The 26,556-nt window shown below is 36.0% G+C and overlaps 1 protein-coding gene across 5 annotated transcripts in view; it reads right to left on the bottom strand.

Annotated features, from left to right (window-relative positions):
- The window catches only part of LOC120624469 (rho guanine nucleotide exchange factor 15), a 158,020-nt gene that overhangs the window by 92,749 nt on the left and 38,715 nt on the right, over window positions 1–26,556 (bottom strand). For 4 of the 5 annotated variants that reach the window (XM_039891031.1, XM_039891035.1, XM_039891034.1 and 1 more), the window contains exon 2: window positions 15,000–15,026. The gene's annotated coding sequence lies outside the window, so the exon portion shown is untranslated. Of the gene's footprint in view, window positions 1–3,057; window positions 3,334–14,999; window positions 15,027–26,556 lie in introns of those variants that run through there. The other variant, XM_039891033.1, reaches the window with a different exon arrangement.

The raw sequence follows: 26,556 nt of genomic DNA, 5'->3' as shown, positions 1-26,556 counted from the left end.
TAATTTTCTCAAAAGCGTGTGGATTCCACCAATCTACGGCTGAAACCCTTATCATTTTGAAAAGAGATTCTTGCTCTGTAGAGGGCTGGAAATGCGTTGATAATAAAGAGGATGATGATGACGATGATCTAGATAGATAGTTAAATAACGACCATTCTAAAGTAAGCTCTTCACGAGACTCAAATAAATAGACTGCGTAATGCGGCATACGCTATTCAAAGCGGTTAAGAAAGATAGTATTATTAGTTACGAAAGAAATACAATTCCATGTGTAATACGAAAGAAATACAATTGTTCCACGGTTCACAGAGCGCGAATAAACATGCATGCATAAAGTAAATGAAATTCTTAGCGGCTAATTGGACAGAATACAGCTATGCAAACTATTTATCACTTTGTGCCTAATAATCCAGCAATTCATGTTAATCGCAGTCGACTCAGCTCTCTCATCGAATATAAAAAGTTCTAGAATTTCATGCGGGGGAAATTGCCTTTCAACACACACCAGAAGAATATAATCTATCGATGTTAAGCAACAAAGAAAATGGGATAGTACATAACCAAGGATCTACACTTACAAGTTGGAGCAGAATAGAAAACCGTAGACAGAAGTAAAATACTAAAGGCAACCTGGTAGCTTAGAGACGATCTCTGCCAGGCGATCTTAGGGTTAGGAAAGATTTACGATACCTTTATTTACATCCTTAAAAAAAAGACTGCAGGCGGTAAGTATTTAAAAGAAGTAGATATAGTAAATGATTACTTACATAATACATAAACAAATGAAGACACAATATGTTCTTCACATACCATAGAGTCATAAAATTTAATAGTAAAGACTAAAGAGGTATTATTTTGTGATAGACCTATACATGATATTTGCTAAGCTGGATAAAATATCAAAAAGAACCAGAGGTAAGGTTGTTCAAACGCGTAAGCAACGTGCTTTTTGTGTTTGTTATAAAAAAGTGTGATGTTGCATCATCAGGGTTTCGGCTGATACTTTTATTTTTAGGTTGTGACCATACATGTAAAATATTATATGGATTATATCATTTCACCTCAATTTGAGGTTTAGCGCTCAAGTCAGTTGTTTAAGTTTAAGTACCGCGGGAAAACCTTACAGCTTAAGGTTTTGTTGTGTGTGGCAGAAATATTTACCACTAATCATGCTTTTGTCTTTCAGTTACCCGGTACCTTTTCTTTAGGAGGATTTCGTGTATGTTTTCGTTCCTTTGATGAGCGCTGCGTTATTTTCTGTCTTTGCCGCATTTACATCGTTTATTATAATTTTAGAACTATCAATGCGATATTTAATCTAAAATGATTCATTATCCGTGGTACCTACTTATGTATACTTTGATCTCTATTACAAGTCACTATCGAGGCTAGTGTTGTTCAATTTATTATGTATGTAATAGCAAACGCTTGACGCAAACAGTTTAAATGAAGAAAGTAGACAAAAACACACTCATCTAAAAGTCATAGAAAAATATTTTTTGAACCACAGATATGTTATCCATTTTACTTTTCAAGCAAGAAAATTTAATTCTTGGTGATAGAAAACAACAACAGATTTACCTATACCTTTACATTTACCTAAAAGATAATTGCTTATTAGTTGTAAAATGCTTTTGGAAGTGTAATGGAAGTTAATGATTTTGAAATTCTAAATATAATTAGTTAACTTGTTAATGATATATACTGAGAAGGTGAGTAATCGCACGTAATGATAAGTTATTTACCTGCGGTTTATCTCGGACTTACCGGTAGGTACCTTCACAAAAGAGGTAGTTACCTACTGACATATCGGAATTAAACTAAAACTAAAGCTGACTTTATCTAACTACATACGCTGATGTCTTATTTGCTCATCCAAGAAATTTAAAAAGAAAACAAACTCTCTATTTCAAACGTAAGATGTTAGTGCTGCTAAATGAGGTTGAAATAACTAAAATGATAATAATCTTTGTAGTCCTTCACAGTGAAAAAATATAGTTATGTTGACATTGACTATATTTCTGAGAAATACAAAAAAACCGAAAATTTAAAGTAAGCTTTTCTTAGTTATTTATTAAAATCTTATTACGTTATTTCGGTTGTTTTACTTTTTTTTTATAACTAATTTATATTGATATTTCCTCCAGTTCTAGATAAAAATACTGATTCTTCTTGAATACTGAATATTTTTTTTATTTATATTTTTTTTTACTTTGATTTGGTAGGTTGCCTGGTAGAAATCGCTTTTAAGCGATAAGGCCACCTTTTCTCCTTTATTATAATTTGAGTATTTTTTATGCTTGTTTTTTTTAATTTGGTGTACCATAAAATGTATTTCATTCATTCAATCTGAAGACTTCTAGAAAACATCAAAAATTGCAACGTGGCGTAAATTGAATGTAGTAATGTCACAATCTTAAGATTTGAATATTTTTCCTAATCTGGAATTCATCGTAATCAAAGGTTACGGCTGTAATCTCATTGCAGTGTAGGTAAGTATGTCGCATTAGTTCAGGTTCAGAATTCGAAACTGGTCTAGTAATCTGGTATACCTACCTACTCCTGTATACGAGAACGTCTATATATAAAAAACGATGAATATTAGCAACAAGCAGACAATCCATGTAGCATCAAGCACAAAACCATGAATTATTGAAAATGTAGAAATGGACGGTTAAGAAGGGAAAGGAGTGGCATGACCTTAGCTAAAAGATAGTACCTTCAATCTAAATGACAATCAACGTGGGATTTCAAGTAATTTAGGCGAACGCGCCGAAACCACGGTGGATAGACAGAGAAAGATATAGATATAAAACGATAAAGATAAAGACCACATAAGGCTTTCTAATAAGTAAAATTTTTAAACACTAGATTTCCAAATGCGTTTCAATACTTTTAAGTTAAGTAGAAACCGTAAGATAGACTTTCAAAAGATATGAAACAAAGTAAACGATATAAATCCATCAGCTAAAGTTCAACGACATCTGTGAGACGATTTCTTTGAACCATTAAAGAAAACAATAAATGTCGTAATAAGAAAAACTGTTAACAACTTACCGGTAGATTAAAATCCGATTCAACGCACAAAACATTCACTGATCATTGAGAACAATCACTAGTCACTACAGAAAGTCATCATTCCGGTACACCGATGATTACTGTGTTGTTATTAATAGGTTCTTCTTAGCGGGGGATTTTATTACGCGAATAAATCGATCGTAACCATGCACATGTTGTCTTTCCAACGGTCGGTTGGAATGTGCGGCGTCAAACACGCTCGCCGGCTATCACGACCCAGTCGAAACTGGGTGAAATGTACGGCATATTATTATACCTGAATTGTTGAAGCCTTCGCCGACGCTAATTAGCCAAACTAAAAGAAATATAAGCCTAGTGATTGCAGCCTTAAGATCTATAGTCCAGTGAATCGAACAGTATTTTACATGGGACATAAAAGAATAAAAGACAACGAACTAACAGGGTTTGTTGAAAGGATTATAGAAGACAATGCGGTTTCGCAAAAATGTCTCATTATTGATATACAGTTAGTTAAGTCATTTAAGATATAGAACAAGCGAAAGTGAAATCTATATCCTAATACTACTATCCTACTGAGTTCATTCTATGGGAACCAGTGATAATATTGTAATATATATATTTTCTAAAGAATATGTAGATAAGGTAGATAAAGCATTATAAGAAACTTCTGTGACGGTGGAAGAAGAATAACGATCATACTATTACAATATAGTAGTATGATTTATGAGAATGCTAAACTTTGTCATTGGTTAGCATGTTGGACTTCAGACCACGAGATTCTGGGCTCGATCCTCGGGTCAGGCCGATGGGTATTGGGTTTCTCTATCAAGAAACTCTTAGTGCCAGCCCGGAGTTTTAACATTGATGTTAATTACTCTCGTGCCTCAGAGACTTACGTTAAGCTGTCGCTTCTGCGCCTGATCTCTTCCCGGTCGTGTCGGAGCTGCCGTCCCATCGGACTATGAGAGTGAGGGAATAGGGAGTGAATCTGTGTCACCGCACACACTTGTGCACTATAATACATTCCGCTTAGTTGGTAAATCTCTCGGGAGGTTGACCACCGTGGCCAAAATCGGTCTGGGGAACTGTTGTTTATAATAAACTTTGAAACAAATTCAAACTTCTAATCTTCTCGTAACCAAAGACCAGATGACCTAGTATTCTTGAATTGCGACGAGTCAGCCACTTAGTTAAGAAATGCGTGTCAATAGCACTCTTGGATTCAATTTGTAATGATGATCACCGTGTCGATTCCTTTGAAATAGTTTCCTTCCTGTTCTAACAGATTCACGAAGTGTTTATGTTAAATGGGAACAGGTACCAACTGAACAAGTAAGCACTACTAGACTGGACACATTTTATAATAAACTACCGACCGATATTATCTTGAAGGTGAATTTCACCAAGTTTGTTATTAATTAATAAAAGCTTTTAGTAAAAACCTGACGCATGAATTATTTCAACAAGATACTTAGTTCGAAACCGGCATAACTTTTGGTTTGAGTTAATGCGTGCAGCTAATTTTTATCACCAACACTATACTAGAAAAATATTTTGTAAGGACTCTATATGAAAGACTTTAATATGCTATTTAAATAAAACATGAAATAAATGACCTTGTAAAGATACAACGACAAGCATGCATATGAACTATATGATAATGCTTTGTACCGAATTTTTATTATATGTAAAGCATATAATAAAAATTCTTGAATAGTTTTCGGATTCTTAATCAGTAACATAATATTAAATATTTAATTTATAGAACTGCTTATTTTGCATAATTTATAGAATAATGCTTTTGTGTAAAATTAAATATTTTCTAAAAACTATTGTGACTTTAGTGTCACTTGCGAACTAAAATAAAACATTTTTTTTAAATAGTTACATGACTTTAGAAATGAAAGCAGGAAATGCATGCCAGCTACGCAGGGTTTTAGAACACAGGGGACATCAGAAATGAGATGAATGATCTTCCTTAAATGGTTTCAAGTTACGAGCATATCAATGCACCTTCCTGATCCGAAGAGAAAGGTTACAAGTCAGTCGTGCGTAACAAACAAATGTAATATAACTATAATACAATATTGCCAGACGACACTAATGAATTGGTTATGACTGAATCGATAAACGCGGCATTATACCATACGTTTGTAACCATTCAATCTACGTATTCTATTACTATACAAAGCTTTTTACTGGATGGCTGATAGAAAACTTATTCTTCTTCTTCTTTTCCTTTTTTTGGCTTTTCGGTGTGCCAAATCAGCACGCTTTATTTCGCCAATGTCACGTATACTTGGAAGATCCACAAAGGAGATTGACACAAAATAATAATTATATATTAAATATAGTACCTACTTAACTTTTTATTATAGTATTACAAAATAAGGCTTTCGTAATGGAGTTTTTTTATTAATTTGTATGCATCAAACCCTAGAAGTAGGTTTACTAAAAAAGGATTTTTTTTAAATATTCTACGACTAAAGAGTTTTTTTACGGAGTAAGAAAGTTTGTATGAAAAACCGACATTGTTCAAGTTACATTCATCCACGAAAGTTCGATTTGATTTCAGTTACAATGACTTTCTTTTATTTGAAAAATATTTAAATTTTCAAGTTCTATACATTAAATTGCCATTTTGATTATTGCTTTTAGCTTTGCGTTTCTGTGCACGGGATAAGGCAACGCGGCAAGTATTCTTAATATCGAGATATCAAATTTTTTACGTAAACTATATAACTCTATAATGGCAGAACTTTACACTGTAAATACTTGAAATGAGAGTGCGATTTTTAGTATCAGGATCCTGAAGTTTAAGTGTGTTTCAAGTATAATTGTTTTGGTAAGTATACTTTTTTTTGGTAAATTTGCATGTAAACTCAGATTCAAATACTTTTGTTTTCAATATAAACTTTTTAATTTTACTTTGGGAAATAAGACTTTTTTGTGTATTTTCTTATAAGCAACATTGAATATGTTGTGAGGCAAACTGAAATTTCGTGACGGGTAAGTTTTGTTTACATTCACTTATGTTATGGAGTTAATGGAAATGATTATCTATGGTAAAAAAAAATCCTTCATTGAAACAAACATTACTCATGAAGTTCTTTTAGCAACAATTTTATTATGAATTTCTGTGTTAAATACTATAAAGTAACTTTCGTAAATACAGGTGTCATACTCAAAGATACGAGTATAAGAGAGAAAGGTAGAAACGACACGACCGATCTAAGGAAACTTAGATCGGTCGTGCTTAACGAATCATCACTTGAAACCTGTAACAGTGTAATCCAGCTTTAAGTTACACGTCTAAGTTTACGAGGAAGCCCCGGAAACACTCGATAAGGTTTCCTTCCTAGTCGGAATCGATTATTGTGTAATCAATTAACGCATCTCGATTACAATTTGAAAGTAATCACCAAAACTTCAGATTTACCTATCCGATCTTTGGCGATCCGTTTGACGATATGAAAAGTCATATTATAGTATAAAGGATTAGGTAAACAATAAAAAAGCTTGGGTGTGAACAATTGCTCTAACCAGGTTGCTTTTTAAATATTTTCTAATGACAATGTGAGATGGTGATAACAAAAAGAACACCTGGCTAAGTTTGTTGTGGGCTTCTTCTTATACCAGGGCACGTTTGGAACCCTCCTAGCTATATTTTTAAGTTTACGGTTGTAGTTATCGCCATCACTACTCACTGCTATGTACACATTTTGTGTACAATCAACGCATCAATAGTGCCATATATGTGCCTATTTGAATAAACAAAATATTTGACTTCGACTTTGATATTGTGCCTATTTTTTTATTGACTTAATGAATGTTTTATGCATGGTTAAAAAATGTATGAACATTCTGCACTCTTTCTCTATATAAATAATTATAAATGTGAAATATTTAATACTACTCCGTCCGCGCAATTTTCGTGAAAAGGGGAACAATGTTTTTGACTCACGTATTCATAATAACATAGATACTTCCTCGAGGTAGGTTCTTTAAGGTTCGACTTTTATGCCGGAGTTATCTAGTGCTTTGGTTGAAACTACACAGACTTCTGACGTAAGCGTTACTAAGTTCAGAAAAAAATCTGAGTTACTCCCTAGTCGCGCCTAAAGAAGTTTTACTTCAGAAACTATATACTAGTGTTACTGCGCATGTACGGAACCTCAATCTTACGAAGTAACGTTGCAATACATCACTACGCACTCGAACGGTTTTATGGTGCTATAAACTCATAGCTTTTGTAGGCGATTCACGCAATAAAGCCATAAATTATAATCACTCTAAAGTGGGAGATTATTGTTGTGAATGCTGTGAACGGTACGGTTAAGTTAAAATAGCTGTAGCTACAAGAACAGTTTACCAATCAAAATAATTTATCGTGTCATGCAAAAAGAGCGTCGTAAGCTTCACTAAGAAACAAAACTAGAACGTAGAAACAGTTAATATTTATCTTGTCAAAAACAAAGATACGAAAACGTAAGAAAGTGAAATATTAATAAATTAGCTGACCCGTGCAACTTTGTTGCACCAAATCGGTTGACATTCTCTAAAAATGAATCCTAGCTAGATCGATTTATGAAAATCGTTGGAGCCGATTCGGAGATTCCGATGATATACTCGTATATTCAAGAATTGCTCGTTTGAAGATTTTAGTTATACCATAAGATACATCTCGTCAGTTATTAAAAAAACAGTTTTTCCTGATCTATTTTTTTCCGGTTTTCAATCTCCAGAGAGATTTTCGAACTATGAGGGAAATGATATTGTGCACCTCACTCTTATAATCTGATGGGACAGCAGATCCGACACGACCGAAAACAGTTCAGAAACAGGACCAATAGCTTAACGTGCTCTCTAAAGCACGGGTGTTATTCTACGCAAATTTCCAAACTCTGTCCTGGTACTAACTAAGAACCTCTTGATAGATTAAGCCATAACTATTTATGCACCTAACCCGAGGATTGAACCGAGGAACTCGTTCTCATTATTATCGAACATGCTAACCATTTGACTAACGTGGCAATTAAGCGCAAAATAAGTTTTATATTAACACGACTGTAAGATCAGACGAGATCCTAACCGATTGATTGACAATTTAATTAAAATTTTAAAAGAAAACCTAGAGGTGCATCAAGAGTTTTTTTTTAATATCATATCATAGTCTGACCGTTTTTTCTCCGACTTACTTTGTAAATCGGATTCCCACCAGAAGTTCTTTTCAGATTTCAGGTTAATATATAACCTATGACACTCCACAATAACGTAGCTTTCCATTGGTGAAATAATTTTGAAAATCGGTTCAGTATATCCAAAGATTACCCCTTACAACGTCACAAACTTACAAATTTACCTCTTTATAATATTAGTATAGATGAAAGTGTTTGTAACTGTAAAGGTAGAAACCTTGGCTCAACATTGGTATATGTCACTAAAAGTATGAAATTCTTTGAGCACTGGTGTGTTTAACAGAGGTGTACTTAAAAGCTTTTGTTTTAAACTCCATCCCCACGGGGTTGAAAGTGAAGAATGGTTGCTTAAAACGCATATAACTTAGAAGTGAAGTTGAAGTCCTAAACACTGCGCTATCATCGCTGTAACATAAGTTAAAACGATGTAATTAGATTGAGTGTACAGTGAACTCTATGGCGTTTCGTTTTGCTGGGTTGAGAAACACTTGATAAGTTTGCTGAGAAACTGCTGCCACTTGCAAAATATTGCAGTTTAATGAGATAACAAGACTTGATTGCTGTTGTAGTGTGCGATTTTAGTGGTTAATTGCTTTTATTTCTGAATTTTATCTAGTCTGGTCTGGTGGGAGGCTTTGGCCGTGCCTAGTTACTACCCTACCGAAAAAGACGTGCCGCTAAGCGATTTAGTGTTCCGGTGCGATGTCGCGTAGAAACCCATTAGAGGGTATGAGTACCATGCTCCCTATGAGCCCGCTACCATCTTAGACTGCATCATCACTTACCACCAGGTAAGATTGCAGTCAAGGGCCAATTTGTAGTGAAATTAAAAAAAAACCCATCATACAAGACTGGTAGGGGGCAAATCAAGGGGGCAAATCAAAAAAAGGGGGCACCATCATCATCACCTTAACCAATTGATGTCCACTGCTGGACATAGGTTTTTGTAAGAAGTTCCAAGATCCACGGTCTTGGTCTGCTTGTTTCCAGCGGCTACCAGCGACTCGGGTCGACCAACACTGCGTTTACCGGTGAAGTGTTGCCAAGTGTATTTATATAATTGCCTTATCGCTAACAAGCGATCTCTACACGGCAACCTATCACATAACTAGGTAAATGTTACAGTATAAGGTTAGGGTGTACACAAAAATAAGTAAGGAAAAGTAATACGAAAATAATAACAATGAGTAGATTTAACCATTAAAATACATAACCAGTATCTATAAATACATATATGTATACGTACAAAATAAGTTTGTTTAAGGGGTAATTCTGTCATAAAATGGATTATTCGATCCAGAAGTTAGATTTTTAGATATCAAAATTAACTAAGAAGAATGAGACAGTTTTTTTTATTCCTGACATCGCTAGTCCTTAGTTGAACTATCGGAGGTGTTTGTATCCTCATTGGCCATTGTTTTGCAAAAAAACGCCATCTTTGCATGCTGACGTCAGAATACGATTTCTCGTAGGTGATTAATTGAGAATTCAATACTCATTTTAAACTTTTTGCATTGGCATTTCTCTTTAGAGGACAAGGAGGAAAATGTTGATATTTTATCGATGAGTCATCTTTGAATTCAGATTATCTGAACAAACTTTAATGAATAAAACTATGCATAAAATAGGTACAATTTATTTAATTCGTTCGTGACTACGACCTTAGCTAATGGCGAGTAAAGAATGCAGGATAATATGAAAGTGTAATAATTTTGGACGGGTGATTGCTTATTAAACCCATCCAGTTCCATCATCCCTCTTACCCCATACCCCTTATCATCATCATAATCCTAGTGCACTGGTGGGTATAGTTGACCTCTCTCACAGTAGAGAGGGTTTTAGAGCATGCACCCACCACGTTGCTCCAATAAAGGTTTGCCAATTATTATTACAAAATTCATTGATTCTCAACCTATTAATTCGGACATAATTTAGACGGTCGATTGGCGCAGTGGGCAGCGACTCTGCTTTCTGACTCCAAAACCGTGAGTTCGATTCCCACATATGGAAAATGTTTGTGTGATGTACATGAATATTTAGAGATATATTATAAGTATTTGTGTATATTATTCATGAAAATATTCATCAGTCATCTTTGTACCTCTAATACAAGCTACGCTTACTTTAAAGCTAGATTGCGATTTTATTTATTTATACACTTTATTTGTAAACTACAAATAGTAAAAAAAAAACAACGGACACAACAAAAATAAACTTAAAAAGTAGGATACAAAGGGCGACCTTATCGCTTAGTAGCGATCTCTTCCAGGCAACCTTAGGATTAGGAAAACCAAGGGAAACCGATTGGGGGTTTGCGATGTGTGAATTGTCGTAGTATATTATTATGATTTCTATCTCTATCATATATATCATTCTTGCCGCATAAAAGACACGGAGTAGAGGTATAGAGTGTTATTCATGGTATAGCTTTTTATGACAGAGCTCGTCAGAGAGTATCGTAGAGGTACTTTAAAGGATTAGAGTAATTTCTACGAAAGGGTCCGGACTCCGGAATCTGATTCCGAAATTTTGAAGTTCCAATGAGGCTGAATAAAATCATATGGATGCTTAAGGGGTATCCGAGGGACCATTAAAGTCTAAGTCAAATATTTCTCTATTCAAGATCTTCTTGATGCATCTGATTGGTCCGTCAATTATTAATTTAAAAACTGCCAATCACGTTGGTCCAAACTGGTTTGGTGGGCTTTTTGTGGGATGCATTGCAAACGTGCTTTTTCCAAGTGCAAATACACTACTGTAAATCACGATCCAACAGAAATACAACAAAAAGCTAACCGCATAATAACCAGTAATGGAGACCCACCTCACCATGTTTAAGGTTAGCCAGGAAGAAGGGAAAGTGGGGTGAACGCACTTGTGTTGTTCCAACAACCTGTTGTACCACTTGTACTTAGCATCCAGTACTCTCGTTTTCATGCATAACTTATCCCATCTGAGACAGAGGCGAGGCTGTGTGGGTACAACTAAATTTTTCCCAAACGATGCCACGACCCTATTAAAAAGCACCCGTTGTCCGTCTGTCTGTCTGTCAAAAAGCCTGGGTATGAATTGCTCTAACTTAACTTCATAGCTCAACATTAGCTCGACTCGATGAGATGGTGATAACAGAAAATAAAATAAAAACCTGGCTAGGTTTATTGTGGGCTCTTCTTAGACCAGGGCGCGTTTGGTGCCCTCCTAGGTTTAGTTTTAAATTAACGAAAGCAGTTATCACCATCGCTAACATTAGTGTTACAAGTTCAATGTATGAACGCTTCATAAGTGGCTGTTATAAGGTCTACATGAATAAAACAATTTCGAATTTTGTCTGTCAGCGGGCTGTCTTATGAACCGTATTAGGTAGAGTTGAAATTTTCCCACATGTGTATTTTATTGACGTTGTTACAACGAATAATAAAAATTAAAAATCTCTGCAAATTAAAGATTCAACAGGGTGATTAATGCTGTACAACGTCAGTTTTGTATTTTATTTTGTATGCAAAAGTGACGTTTGACAGCAGATCTTTTGCGATATTTACGCCGGTCACAAACTGGGGGTTCAAATCCCGCTCTTAGATTTAAATGTGTTTAAAAAACAATATTTAATATTTAAAAATTTTCAAGTGTAGCTAGAAATTTGCAATTACATTTACATTTAACTCAATTTGCTAAAATCCGTGAAAACCAGACAAATCTAATTCAGTCTTTATACGGGTAAGACACACCACCCGTAATTACCTACAACGGATCTCTGCGACTCCTTTGGTTTAATTTATCCACCTCGTGAGCAGTGGCGTGCACTTCATACATTCGTAAAAGCACCGCCTACCCAAATTTCTTCTAGTAGGAGGATTTTTCCATTTTATGCCATCCCCATGCTTTATGCCATCTTCCTGCTTTATGCCAACCCTGGTCATAAGCCTCATGCACGTCATAGGTCGTGGGTCTACCAACGCTGCGTTTACCGGTACGAGGATGCCATTCTAGCACCTTGGGACCCCAACGTCCACCGATTCTCCGTGTTATGCCCCGCCTTTGCCAATTAAGCCTCGTTATTTAACGACTAGGATATAATATGTTGATTTCATTGCTAAGCAATTGTGACTTGTGACGTCAACATCTGCTTTGGTATCGGAGCGTCTTCATGCTATTCCGCAAAGTGCTTCTACCAAACAGGTTAAAATACACTAAAAAAAATTCGATCCATTGATTTTCGTATAGTAGTTTGTTGGCATTCTTTCTTAGACCAAGGCTCGTTTGAAACCCTTCTTTAATTTTAAGTTCACAAATTGGATTAAAATAAAATTACGCTTGTTAGTTAAAACACTAGGTCTAGTGGAATAAAGTTTTTGACTTTGAATTTGTTTATTCGATAATAAGACTTTAAGTGCGTGTATGTCGAGTTTTTAAAAATCCTTTCCTTACTCGTAATAATCCTTCACTACGGCTAGCCTCTGTTATCTCAAAGAAATAGGATGAGAACACATATTTCTTTCTTGGCCGCATCTCTGCGCAACAGGTTGTTAGCTATCTTAACGCAAAATTGCGTTAAGATTTACTAAGCCTTGCTTGAAATTTAACAAAAGCAATATCATTATATTAAATTTAATTGCCTACAGCGTGTGTGAAGTCGTAAATACTGTTAATTTATGGCTTTCTTCAAACATTTTCATGTGTTTTCTAATAAAATATTATGCCGACTCATTGCATTTTCTAATAAAAGAGGGAAAAGCCGTATTCGTCAAAACATGGTCTGCAACATTAGCATAGCATACAGCACGGCTAGAACAGACAGGGGACAAAAATGTTATCCCCCGATTATTTCCACTAACCAAGGGATAACATTCCCTTGTCCAACTGCTTGTTGGACTGCTAAGAACTGCCAAAGAATTGTTTAGTTAGTTACTAACAATTGGGATGGTTATAAGGAGTTAGCTGTTGCTCCCAAATATGTGTTGTGTTCATTTCTAATCCCTATACAAAAACGGCGGAATATATATATGTGTGTGTGTGTGTGTGTGTGTGTGTGTGTGTGTGTGTGTGTGTGTGTGTGTGTGTTTGCCGATTTTTATTGTATCATCATCATGTCAAGTTTTGTAGGGAGTTCCAAAGACCACGGTCTTGTGCCGCTTGAGCCAGCTTCGCGACTAGTTAAACTATGTCGGTAACTCTGGTTCTTCTACAGATCTTCTCATTCCTGATTCGATCATGTGGAGATACTCCGAGCATAGCTCTCTCCATCGCCTGATGTGAGACACTGCGCTTCTTATGAGACTCATAGTGAGCGACCACGTTTCTGAACCATAATTCTTCACTGGCAACACGCGCTGTTCGTACAGTGCGTGTTTAATTTTTAGTAATTATGTAAAACTGAGTTTCTGGCTATTTGGACCTACATGGGTTTTTTTAGAAGAATGGCTGAAACTCACGTTTTTTATTTGTATGTAACATTTCGTTTTCCTTATCCTAAGGTTGCCTGGAAGAGTAAGCTACAAAGCGATAAGGCCGCCTTTGGATACTGCATCTGTCTTTGTTTTTTTTTTATTCTTCTTCTGTATTTTTTTGTGTATAAATAAATAAATTTCGACAAGATCTGTTTTGCTGTTACTACTTCACGAAGGCACGTAGGTAAAAACTGGTAAAAAAATATAACCTTCCAAGGAAGTTAGGAAGTAAGATATAAAGAAGTAAGATATCTTAATTTATATAAATCTCCTGTCACGATGTTTGTCCGCGATGGACTCCTAAACTACTTAACCGATTTTAAATTAAATTGGCACACCGTGAGCAGTCTGGTCCAACTTAAGAGATAGGATAGCTTAGATATTTAATTATAGTCGCAATTTTATTTTATTGCAAATTATTTGTCTATAATTAATTGATAGTCACATGTTATATATATATATATATATATACTACTAGACTCATTTAAGGCTTAGCGATACTGAATACTTTAAAAACAAAATCTAACGCAGACGAAGTCGCGGGCAACAGCTAGTATTATATGTATGTTGAGCTTGTAGAAACTACTTTGAGCAAACAACTCACGAAAACCTGTCTAATTACCTTGTTGGGGGAAATTCGGCGACAATAGGTATGTAACTGAGTAAGAGTGAGAGTTCACCAATGAATCACAATCGGCTCAGACACTTACGTAAGTCCATTACACGCCTACGTGTTATGAAACTCTATTAAATTACTGAAAATTATTATCTTTAAATAAGCGTTAGTGATAACTAAGTATAATTACCCTTAAATGTCGGAACAGGACTGACAAACATATTTTTCAGGGACCATTTTGAAATTAATCGCCATTTTGAAAAGTTCTATATTTGGGAACTTATGTGACGCAGTGGTGGGCACTGTAACCTTATGAGTGGGAAGTCCTAAGTTCCCGGCGGGGACGATTTAAAAATTTATGAATTTTCTTAGGTCTGGTATGAGGCTTCGGTCGCGGCTTGTAACCACCCTACGGACAAAGGCGTGCCGCCAAGCGACTTAGCTTTCCAATGTCGTGTCGTGTAGAACCATAGGGGTATTGTTTACTACAGCTGTCATAACTCAAACTGATTATCCCGCTACAATCTCTGACTGCGGCACTTAGAATCAGTTGCAGTCAAGGCTACTTTACAGTAGAATAAAAAGTGCATTACCTTACAAGTCCCTTAAATAAATTGATTAAAAAAATAAGGAATTTACAGTACGGAACCGAGTGCAGTTCCGAGTTGCACATGCACGGAATTTATTTAAATGATCGCCTACCATATGCGCGCGCGATGAGGCTGATATCTGAAACAATAAATAACATCTATTAGCAAGTGTTATAATACAATTCCCATGGCGTTACGTCAATCGGTTCATTTCTTTGTTTCTTTACAAAGCTACGTAGCTGAAAGTATAAGTATGCATAGAATTATACATCTAGAAGAACTAATTCAAACAGAACTTTATTAACGAGATTTATTTATTCATAAGACAAACCAGCAATTAATTGTAACTACATTCATAAAAAAAAAGTGTGTGTTAGAATTACAAATTCTGTCCAGTGCCATAACAGTAATCAATTGAAGGTGTATACAGCATTATCGTTGTTATCCCCGGTCACAATTTAAAAACTTAAATAAGTATTTAACTAAAGATTATTAAAAATAATAATATAAATGTGAATTAAGCTATTACAACAGATTGATTAGTAATATTAAATTATAATTAAAATTTATAATAAAGATTATTTACATTTATCTTACTAAGGGTGGTAACGTAATGTTATCAAATAATGCTAATAATACAGTTTGAGGACCGCGTACTCATAGTCTTAAACTTACCACTCTATTATGACGCGTAGAATAATTTAGTCGACGCACAAATAAAGAGCCTTTAACTTTTTGCTTTTTTAGGTTTGCTTTGCCATTTCAATCGCTGAGAATGTAATTGAGGCAAAATAGTTCGCAGAATCTGTTAAGTAGTTTTAGAATTTATCCATTAATTACAAGCGTACAAAAATCGAATATTTTCTCTTTTGTAAAGAGTAGGGATAAGAACAATATCTCAACACACCAGGGCATAATAAATGAATTGGAACGTCTTTCATGGGTAGGAGATCAGAACAATATTGTCTTAACATCATCATCATTTCAACCCATTACCGGCCCACTACAGGGCACGGGTCTAATCTCGGAATGAGATAGTAAGTAGACATTACACACATTTGAGAACATTATTGACAACTCTCAGGCATGCAGGTTTCGTTGCATGCTGGTGCACAACCAACACCTTCACCTTTAAAGCAAGTGATATTTTAATAGCGAAAGATTTTTATTTATAAAGGGTTTTAAAAGTGTTTTATTATTATTAGTATTTTATGTGTGTAATCTTGATAAGTATTAGTGTGTAATTGTTCGTAAGTATGTATATAATAATAATACACCCCACCAATCGGTTTTCCTTGGTTTTCCTAATCCTAAGGTTGCCTGGAAGAGATCGCTACTAAGCGATAAGGCCGCCCTTTGTATACTACTTTTAAAGTTTATTTTTGTTGTGTCCATTGTTCTTTTTTACTATTTGTGATGTACAAATAAAGTGTATAAATAAATAAAAGATAGACCCAATGCAGGTTGGTGGATTTTAACGATGTACCACGTCATATTAAGTAAATAAATAAATATACTACTACAATACAAACATCGCCATGTAGCCCCAAAGTAAGCGTAGCTTGTGTTATGGGTACTAAAATACTTATAATATACAGATAAACACCCAGAAACTGAAAAACATTCATGTTCATCATATAAATATTTTCCACTTGTGGGAATCGAACCCACGGAATTGGACTCTGAAAGCAGGGTCGCTGCCCACTGCGCCAGTCGGCCATCAATATGTATATTAGTGACAATACAGACATGCTAAAAGATCGCGTCAGTTATTATATTCGTAATAGCTTTCGCTGTAAACAGAAACAATGCAGCTTGCAACAATAGCATCAACACTTCCTTGCGCCAACAAGCATAATTTCGCACCCATTGCAGTCGTATACGATACATAACGATACTTTTTTACTAGTAGGTTATATACCTATTTCCGTCAGCTTGTTTCCCATTTGATTTCTGAGTATCAGATTACGTTTGGTTATTTGCATATAGAAACTTTACTGTATCTTAACTGTATGCAGTAGGCGTTTTCACTACGGATCATAAAGTCCTAGATTCAATGATCTAGTGGGGTAAAACTATTATTGGGTTTTTTTGACTCAACGGTCCCAGTTACTATCCCTATAGTTAATTATCCTGAACGCCCACCAATCTGCTTTGGAGTAGCGTAGTGGTCGGCTCTGAACCTCTCTCGATTCGTGAATCAAGAAACGCGAAGCTCGCCAGTAGTTGAGCCCCAGAGCCTAACGACATCGGGGAGGAAGTGGGAGCCGTGATCGACCTCCTATCAGACTCAGGCACTCTTCTTCGGGTTACATTTGGACAGTTTGGGATTTTTTGCTACGCGCTCGTGATCATGGATAAGAACTATTCGGTCGCATTGTCGTGGAATGTGGAATGTTCAAGGAAATTTCAAGAGAATTGTAAGAATTTTCTTACAATTTTTCAACTGAGACTCAATATTCAGCACACTAGGTACATAATTTTACATTTATAAATAAATTTTAGTATATAATGCAACGTATGGACACACTTTGGACGCAGCTATTTTGTTTAAATAAAATAATTTAATAAATTTCAAAACATAAGTAAGACATCGTATAGTAGGGAAAACGATGATTATAAGGGATGCTCAAAAAAAAAATTGGTTGTCTGTAAAGTCGGCTTACTGACGATAGTTGAACGTGACAACGTCCTAAGAAAATAATGATGGAATGGTTGCATTTTTCAAAATAAAATTTTAATTTTATTTGTTTGATAGATATTATCGTTGCTTTAAACAATTGACACCACATTCACTTTTCACTGCACTTCATCCTTGCCGAAAACATGTAAATGTATTATTGTATAGAAGCTGTCAACGCGGACGCATCGCTCACTTAAGTAGGAGAGAGACAGATGTCGAACGCGGAGGCCGACTGTGCCTCTTTGTCGCTCGTTCCGCGCTCTCGCTTGCACTTCAAGCCTTGAATGGAACGCCTCAGAGCGAGGTAACGCCGCTTACGTCATGTTTTTTCGTGCGTGCAGCCGGCTCCATCGAATTATAAGACGTTCTCACGTCAAATATTTTATGAAATTCATTTTCATTTTCAGTGTTCCTACTAAAATCTGGCATAAGGTTAAATATTTTTATAAACATTGCTACTCAATGTGATACAGCAAGTCTAAGAGAGATCTTTGCAAAGCAATACGAGTATACTGTTACTGCAAGAGTTCTCTGGCTATTTCAATTGTCACAAAATGTACGTTTCATGGAAGTTAATCGCGCAAATTATAAAACAACAGCTAGCTAGTTTAATTATAGCAGATAAGCGCATCTGTGCACAACAGATCTCGATTACTCATTGCCCATGTTTTAGGTTTCTTCATATTGATATATGGTAGAACATATCAATTAAAAATTTAAAACCGCCCTAACTTTGAAAATAGTGTACATTACACGGGTCAACATAAAACTATACCTAGATCTTAAAATATTAAATTTCGATTCTTTAGTTCTTATTAGACGAAAAAAAAAAATTTACCTAGCATGAAAAAGTTTGCTTTTGTGTTTAGGAGACCGATTGAACGATATTCAAAATAGGATCACACTTTCGAGTGCTGCGGTGCCACAGACAGGACCTGTATATATATATATATATATATACACACACACACATACGCGCACACACAAACGCACACACACACACACACACACACACACACAAGAGTCAGAGTTCGATCCGCGGATTGAACTCGTTATGACCCTTCAGTGCCGACGAAACAAAGCCAAAGCGCGGGTAGGCGATGCGACGCGGTGGGTCGGTGTATATTGCGGATGAATTTTTTTATGGTATGAAATTATTATCACAAGTTGTACGCAGATGATTTCGGGGGAACCACTAGTTTACAATACTAGCATGTCATCAGTACCCATTACGGATTTCGACTTTGTACATTGACCTAGAAATCTGCTGATTTCAAGCTATTTTTATGAATCACTCAATAGCTATGTGTCAATACATGATAAATAATATTATACAACAACATTCAACTTGTATGATGGTAGCTGGGGCTATTAGTTTTTGTCTGGTGGGAGGCTTGGGCCATGGCTAGAATTAGCGTGGAAATGGATAAGTTGTTAGATTTAAACTGCCATACCTCTAAGAGGCTAGAAATTTGGCGAAACGAAAATGCGACTATACAAAAATTTGGCAAAAAGAAAATCTGTCAAAACGATAATAGCTTTCCTGCATCTTCACCTACCACAGGGTTGTTCAACCTGCACGGCTAGCATGGGCAGGAGACAATTATGTCCCCGGGGAAAGGATAAAAATGTATCTTCTTCCACAGCTTTATTAACTCTCAGAGCACTGGCGTAGAAGTGGTAACTAACAAGGGCGCGGGCGCTGCGCCGTGACAAATTCCACAACTTGTAAGTGCGCCGCTGTTTTAATAAGGTAGGGAACTCTTAACTTGACAACAGTAGGGTAAGCATTTTCGCCACGAGATAATAATCCCTGCCATTAATATAATAAACATTTAGAAGTTTCAGCGCCCACTGGTAATACGAACAAAATTTAAATAATCTAATTTAGACGTGTTTCCAACATACTTTTATTGCAAAATTTCAAATTTAAATAAGCTTACCAATAAAACTCCTTTGCATAAATAAAACAATCTAGATGGATGTCATAATAGTAAATTACATTTGAACATCGACAAGACACGCACGTTAGATGTTATCTGCGCGGGCGCACGTTATCATCGATCAAAACAGTGATGTGCTTCACGAGTTTCCGGTACTCTTTTCGATTAATCGATTTCCCATCAGTTAAGCGTATCCACGAATTCAAGTACTTTGAAATAAGAGCAAATCTTTTTATTAATAATTCGTATTTGATTTGGGACTTTTCCTCGCATTAAGAAGTTGCTTATACCAATATTTACAAACAATTACAAATCAAATATCAACAACGTTGCCAAAACACCACATATTTAAAATTAAACGGAAATCAAATATCAGACCCAAAAACGTTAAATAATCAATAGACGACTGAATTTAGCATCGATTTGGAATGAAGCTTTCACATTTTTAAACTATCTACGTAAAACATGATTTTTCATTTATCTTCAGTAAAATCTTATTTCTAAGAAAAGATTGTGGTAGCTTGGGCAACTATAGATCTCTAAACATAAATCACAAATAGACAACTCGTATTGTTTTCAAATTTTATTGGATTTTACATTCAATGCGCAAAAAGTGCATGCAAGGGGTTTGTTAAGACTCCTCAATTCTATACTTTCTGTGCATTGAGTGTCCACTGGAACAATGCATTAACGCAACTGTCAATCTGCCGCAGTAGGAGCGCTTTATTTTGCTCCAGCGTAGGCCAATCTACTGCAATTCCGCGATAGTTGGTTCGCCAGGTTTGTTTTGACATTTTATATGCGATCTTGGTTTAACGCAAGGCGTGACTTTATCTTGTAATCCTCTTTAACTTGCGATGATGTTTGCATATTAAATCGTGAGATTTCTCCACAGATAGAAATTATTGATTGCGTGTGCTAAAATAATACCACCATAAAACGACCTTTCTCTTAATAAACATTAACCACTTATGTTTTCGCCTTACATTAAATTAATAATTCAAAGCAAATATGAAACACCCTATAAAATCGATTACCACATTTACGTAGCCCGTGTAGCCCATCCCTAAATAATTTCGCAACAAAAGTGAATGTGCTTCCGCTTGAAAACGCTTACAAGCGAAACTGTTTAAAGATAAATGAGCTTCTTAATTTTTTTTGTTTGCTAATTAAGCACTTAATAAGGTAACTGTAGAGATCGCAATCTTAGTCTGATGTGAAGAGGAACTTCTGCGGAAGTGTCCGGACTATGAAATGTTTTTTTTTATATTAGGTTGGGTTGGTTGGGTTCGGTAGTTACTAGCGAACCCAACCCGCTTCGCCGGGCTAGATTTTACTTTATTTTATTTAAATAATAAACTTACATCATTAAGTTTTTAATTTAAGTCTCATAATATATTAAATCATTTATTTCTCTCCGTATTCATTCTCTTCTCGAGCGGGTGAAGATCATTATCTACACCCATGTACACCCAACAATAGAATATCGTCATAGTAAATAAAAGCTCTATTTGACAGTTTGACAGTTCAAAAATGGGAGTGCTCCGATCGTCACCAAACTTTACAGGATTACTCGCCAGGTCAATCCGGAGATTCCCTGAAAGTTTCATTGAAATTGGTCCAGCCGTTTCTGAGCCTATACGGAACATACCCACACACTTTCTCTTTTATATATATAGATAATTAACGCACCAAGCAAATGGCTCACCTGAGGATGAACGGAAAGCCATTGCCAACAGAGCAACGCTTCACAGGGCACGCAAGGAGCACGTCCTGTAACATGCCGCCATGTGTCCATCAATTTGAGGCGTAGGTGTTAGGCCTCATGTGCCTGTAATTACACCGGCAACAACGCCCGGAACATAGCATTGCAACAATGCTGCTTAGCGGCAAGAATAAGCATTTCGATAGTACTTCCTAGGACGAGCTCTTGTCGTGATGTACGTGATGCAAAATTCTCTACTAATACAAAATATTTGATGTGACATGAACATTCGTTTAATCATTAATTATTTCTTGAAAATTATTCAATAAACTAAATAAGGTTGTCTGGGAGAGATCGTTTTAGTTAGATAAGACCGCCTTTGCACACCTAAACTAGTTTTAGTTTTTTTTTTTTTTTATTATTTTTGTAATTGTGTTTCTTTGTATTTTGTTTTTGTGTGTGCAATAAAGAATTTATTATTATTATTATTATTAAGATTTGACGCCGTGGGCAGCGACCATTTTAAGTCCAGGGCCCTCAGTTCGATTCCCACATCTGGAAAATGTTAGTGTTATAAAGATGAATGTTTTACAGTGTCTGGGTGTTTATCTTTAGATAATAACTGAAATAAATGTGTATTAAATTCTTAAAAAGAAATTTATCAGCTATCTTAGTACCCATAACACAAGCTACGACTACTTTGGGCTTGGTGTATTGTTGTAGTATATTCATTTATTTAATTATAGGAACATTTTGATAAATGCTTATAAAAATATCTGGCACAATAAATAGCTGGAAAGAGTACACTATCTATTTTGTGTGTGGTAGTCTTTCCAAAGCCTTTGATTGCTATCTCACCTGGTGATGATGCAGTCAAAGATGGTAGCGGGTGTACCCGTTGGGGGTAGAAAGGTTATATTAAACGCATCGTACCGGAACGTTCAGTCTTTGTCGGTAGGGTGGTAAAAAGCTACGGCCGAAATCTTAAACCAGACCAGACCAGAGAAATTAACGTAGAATACGTTTGTACCAAGTGATGCTACCGAGGTGGTCTGTTCCATAAAATAACACCCACTCTTTTAAAACACAAACACCCACGACAAACCATTGTCGACTCCTGTTTTTAGGAGGCTATGTGAGATTAAACCTCTATTTAGCTATGAATAAGTCTGAGACTGCATTAGTGGGCCCACTTTCGTCATTCCTTAAAAATACGCGAGCTACTAAAAATATAATTATTAAGTCATCGGGAATGCACGTAAATAATATATTCGACATTTTATTAGTGTCAACATATTATTGTCCAGCGTAAACTAGTCGTTAAAAAAAAAATATGTGGTTTTATTTAAATCCATGCTTAGGAATGTTGCCAAGAATGCCGAGGTTCACTAGACGCTGGAGTATCCACACATAGTCGTAATTCGTACCTATATGCTGCCTATAGACCTTACAGGCAAACGAATGAATTTGAACGGCCGTTCGCTAGTGACTGGCATAAACCTTCTCGTATCATTCAATACAAGCGAGGTTTGTGACTCTAAATAAAATGAGTTTTATGTAGCCACCGACATGATATTTATCAATCTTATACTTACTTTTTTTTACTTTTTCTTTTAATAATAATAATAAGTATAACTATAACTAATAAATAATAAACATAACTAAGAAAAGTTAGAGGTGAATGCTGGGATTCGAACTCAGCCCACCGAAAGTGAAATCGAATTCCTACCCACTGGGCTATTGGTATGCCACAATGCCTTAGCTCTTAAGTTATGCTTGGTATTTCTTTAATGGATAAGATCCGCAACGAAGTGATTCGTCAAAGAACTAAAGTAATTGACATGCTGGCCCTTTGGGCCACCGCTACCGGAGGACCGATGGACGATGAAGTCGAAAGGTCCTCAAGACCGCGTGTCGGTAAACGGAGTGTCGGGCACCCCCCCAACTAGATGGAGCGACGACCTTCGAAAAATCACCGGCATCGACTGAATGCTGCTGGAAAGCTGAAAATATGGAAATTTGGCGCTACTTGAGAGAGGCCCATGTCCAGCAGTGGACGCACATTGGCTGATGATGATGGGCAATCACCGCTATATTGGTATATTATATTTTAATTACTTAATTTTAAAACGCACATTACTCCGAAAGTTAGAGGTGATTGCCGGGGATCGCACTCGGTCCCCCCGAAAGGGAAGCCGAGGCCTTACCCACTAGGCTATCACAGCTCAGGATAGATGCAATATCAAGTTGATAAAGATGTCAATCAAGTAAATAAAGCACGTCTTTCATAAACACGAAGAATCTTATTTTACGAGTGACAGATAAAACAGGTTCAAGAGATAACGAAAATCAATCAAATTTTTGGCACGATAAGTAAACTACTTATAAGTTAAGATTATAATTATAAAGTTAAATAACGGCATCGTGGGTGTATAATTAATGACGAAGGTTTGATTTCTGTATCGGGCCAGTAAATACTATTTGGGTAAATACATAGTATTTCTTCTCAATGCCTTAGCAAGCATCACAGAAGAGCAGGTTAAGCCGTCGGTGTTAGTTGTTACTTATGTGTTAATCATTAAAACAGCATGCCACATTAGACCAGCATGGTGGGTATTAGTTATATATGAGAAAATCGCATGCTTTAAGACTTTACTCTCGCTATGAGAGTTTTAATACAAACTCAACATATACAACAGAAATGACCCTAGTGGTAAAATATGCCGGTGGTTACAGCGGCCGATTGGCGCAGTTTGCAGCGACCCTGCTTTCTGAGTCCAAGGCCGTGGGTTCCATTCCCACTACTGGAAAATGTTTGTGTGATGAGCATGAATGTTTTTCGGTGTCTGGGTGTTTATATTTATATTCTAGGTATTTATGTATAATTTTCATAATAATATTCATCAGTCATCGTAGTACCCATACCACAAGCTACGCTTACTTTGGGGCTAGATAGCGATGTGTGTTTGTCGTAGTATATTTATTATTATTATGTCTATGTGACACACTACAAAAGTTACATTGTACACCGAGGGATGAAAATCATCGATTACTAACAAGGGTTTTGACGACCTCCCTGGCGCAACGGTGAGCGCTGTAAATTTAAGCAAAGCGGTCCGGGGTTCGATTCCCAGCAGGGGCAATTAATTTTCTCTAATCTGGTCTGGTGGGAGGCTTCGGCCGTGGCTAGTTACCATGCTACCTACAAAGTAGTATCGCTAAGAATTTCCGGTACGATGTGGCAAACCGATTAGAGGTATGGGTCTAATATAGCCCGTAACCACTTTAGACTGCATCATCACATACAGCAGGTGAAATTAAAAAGGTTTTGAGACATTTAGAGCCTAACAAATAAATATTGCATAACGTTGAAAAAGTAATGCAGGAATTAGTATGCTTATTCGCACTATGTTGTAAAAAAAGTTAGCCAGTTTTATAATATTTATGTGTATGGATATAGATGAAAACTAAACGTGTTTTGTAATATATATTTTTCCATACGCACCGCTGTTAAAGAAATCAGCTGGACAAATATTTGGTAATTTAGTCATCGCGTTTCATATCGGGTAGGTACACGTTTACAAATACTTTAAGTAATAGATACATGCCAAGCCAAGGGCCCAAAGTATGATCCAGAAGTGTTCTTACTCTACAAGAGATCAGCTTGAGATTTGCGTTTATACTCAGAAAGACTCCTCCCAAAAAGAAGCTGACTGAAGAATTCAGTTTGGCTGGGCGGCTTTTGGAAAACTTAGCCAAGTCTTCAATTCGCCGATACCCCAATTCTCGAAGATCAAAGTCTTTAACGAGTAAGTCCTGCAGTAATAAAATATGGATCGGAGACGTGGACACTGACCGTCGACCTGATTACAAATTCGAGGTCTTGCAACGCGTTATGGAGCGAGCTATGTTGGGAGTCTCTCTTTGGGACAAAAATCGCCACGAGAAAATCCGTAGGAGAACCGACATAGCTCAAAGGTTAAGCAAGTTAAGTGACAGCGGCGGGTCATGTCTGTCGTAGGACCGATGGCCGTTGGAGCAGACGCGTTTTGCAGTGGAGAATCGGTAAGCGCAGTGTAGGACGACCTCAGAAAATTTTATTAGTTATATACAGTTAAGATTTAATATAATAATGAGTACACTCAATTCTCCTTGCACTTTTTTACTATATTATCTAAGAAATGTATATTAGCAATTAGTCCGAAATCTTCTTGATTATATCACAAGGAAATAATTTGATGTATGACATTTTACCAGAATCCTTAATTGCAAAATACACATTTCACTTTTATTACATGTGATTATTTAATACATGTTGAAACTAACTGATGAGATGTTATATTAAGTTTTGCCCGTTTTCACTGAACCTAGCTTTAATCGGATGCCTAGTGAGTTTGGTGATTTCTAGAGAAAAAAAAACGATTCACGAATGCTTATGTGATGTCTAACGACGTTAGGCGCCATCTAAAGTTACTATACCCATTCGGCGGATCGTAAAGTTTAGTCTCGTAAACTGACACTTGACAGATGACAAAAATATAAACTCGTTTTTTTAATGACATTAATTCCAATCCAAAAATGAAAAATATGAAAATACAAACACAAAATACCACACCTTTTGGCAAGAACCATTACAAGTTAGGTTATATGAGTTGCCTGGTGAAAATCGATTTGTAAAAGGTAAACGTGTGCTTGGGAATCTTCATTGATTAGGCGTGAGTAGCTTAATTTCTGTTTTCCCAGACACAGTTTCAAGTAGTTCGGAAAACAGGTACACTTTTTATCTGTGCAAAATAAAACAATATTTGTATATATTTTATGTGTTATGTTTAAGTACTTTGAATATATTTTGTTTTTCTTTATGGCTACTACATTGTTTAATTTTTTTCATTTTCGCTTAGGCATTGCCGCTTGTCTATGCACGCCTCATAAGCGAAGCGTTGAGTTGGGTATTACTGTCAGTTTACGCACACCGAGTGATTCTCCAACTTAAAATGCCACTTTTTTTATTCTTTGTTGCTTGTATAATTAAATATAAATAGACAAATGTTAACAAAGACTCATGAAATTCTTCAATCTCTTTTTATTATTTAAACTAATTAAAAAATTGTTTACAAAAGTTCTGTCTTGGACGTCCGTCTGTATGTGCGCATCCCGTATCTTGTGGTCACGATAACGAGCGAAATACTTCGTTTATCGAGTTGGTTTCTTTTTATAGGCTTCAGTATTTTGAGGAATAGAAGCCTATTACTTTTCAGGGCGTAATTAGATGGTAGATTAATTATTATTTACAAATAATTTCAATTTTATTGTAATGAATGAGATTATGAGACGTGCA

The sequence above is a fragment of the Pararge aegeria genome, chromosome 6 (assembly GCF_905163445.1).
Source record: "Pararge aegeria chromosome 6, ilParAegt1.1, whole genome shotgun sequence".
NCBI lineage: Eukaryota > Metazoa > Arthropoda > Insecta > Lepidoptera > Nymphalidae > Pararge > Pararge aegeria.
This window is presented reverse-complemented; position numbering and strand designations above follow the sequence as displayed.